This window comes from Chinchilla lanigera, unplaced genomic scaffold (assembly GCF_000276665.1).
Source record: "Chinchilla lanigera isolate Chin_1 unplaced genomic scaffold, ChiLan1.0 scaffold00014, whole genome shotgun sequence".
NCBI classification, from domain to species: Eukaryota; Metazoa; Chordata; class Mammalia; order Rodentia; family Chinchillidae; genus Chinchilla; species Chinchilla lanigera.
This window is the reverse complement of record NW_004955415.1, coordinates 3,825,572-3,827,007: the sequence shown is the minus strand read 5'-3', so window position 1 is coordinate 3,827,007 and position 1,436 is coordinate 3,825,572. Positions and strand designations below refer to the sequence as shown.

The 1,436-nt window shown below is 38.4% G+C and overlaps 1 long non-coding RNA gene across 1 annotated transcript in view; it reads right to left on the bottom strand.

Moving 5' to 3' along the window:
• Positions 1-296, bottom strand: part of LOC102013282 — a 22,434-nt gene extending 22,138 nt beyond the window's left edge. Inside the window, exon 1 of the long non-coding RNA XR_260262.2 lies at positions 212-296. This is a non-coding gene — a long non-coding RNA (uncharacterized LOC102013282). The remainder of the gene's footprint in view (positions 1-211) is intronic.
• Positions 297-1,436: the final 1,140 nt, after the last annotated feature.

Sequence of the window (1,436 nt, the reverse complement as noted above, 5' to 3'; positions counted from 1 at the left end):
AAAGGGGAAGAGAGGCAGGCCAGTAAACTCATGGGTCCTGCCGTTCAATGTCTGACTGTTTAGTGGGGAACAAAAGAGCCATTTAGGGGGCCTGTGAAGGGGGAACTGATGTTTGAACCTGGACATATCCATCAGGGGGACAAGATGGGTCACCCTACACAAATTGCTTTTGACACAAGACTGTAGCAATCTTAAAATCTTAAACACTTACCTTTGAAAGAATATTTGAGACACAAGTAACTTCAGAGGATATCTAGTTCAACTTCCTTCTGTTTGTTTCTGGAGTCTACAAACCTAAAAGAGGAAGAGACTCACACAAAGTTCCATGGAAACTAGGGACAGAATCAGAACAAGAAGCCATGTTCTACACACTGAGAGAGAAATTAAGGAAACTACAGTTTTCACAATAGCACCCAAAAAATTGAAATGTTTAGGAATCAGTCTAATGAAAGAAGTAAAAGATCTATATGGTGAAAATTAGAGTACTCTGAAAAAAGAGATCAAAGAGGATATCAGAAAATAGAAAGATATTCCTTGCTCGTGGACAGGAAGAAACAACATTGTGAAAATGCCCATACTCCCAAAATTGTTATATAGATTCAGTGCAATTCCAATCAAAATACTATTAGTGCTGGGGATATAGCTCAGAGGCACAGTGCCTGCCTGGCAAGTGCAAGGTCCTGGTAACAAAACAACAACAACAAAACCAAAATACCATTAGTATACCTCACAGATCTAGGGAAAACATGCCTAAAATTCATTTGGAAGCAGAAGAGACCCAGAATAGCAAAAGAAATCATGGGCAACAAAGGCAAGGCAGGAGGCATCACAATCCCCTACTTGAAATTATACAACAAAGCTACTATGATCAAATCAGCATGGTACTAGCAAACACCCAACAGACCTGAGGATCAGTGGAACAGACTAGAAGATGCAGGCACAACCACAAACATATTCAGCCACCTTATCTTTGACAAAGGGGCCAAACATGTTCACTGGAAAAAAGATAGCCTCTTTAATAAATGGTGCTGGAAAAACTGGCTCTCCACATGCCGAAGACTAAAAATAGACCCATGTCTATCATCATGCACTAAACTAAAGTCAAAATGGATCAAAGATCTAAATATTAAAACCAAAACACTAAATCTACTTGAAGAGAAAGTCGGTGGAAATCTTGAAGACATAGGGATAAACAGAGTTCATAAACAAAAGCCAAACTGGACGGGAAATATTTCAAAGAATCAATACCTGGGATCTTGTCTTATTGAAAAGCTATTGCACATCAAAAGAAATTACCAACAGAATAAAAAGAAAACTTACAAATTGGGTAAAAATGTTAGCTAACTGTCCCTCAGACAGAGGCCTTCTATCTAGAACATATAAAAAATTTTAAAAATCAGGCCCCAAAATTCAAAGACCCAATCCAAAAATGGGCA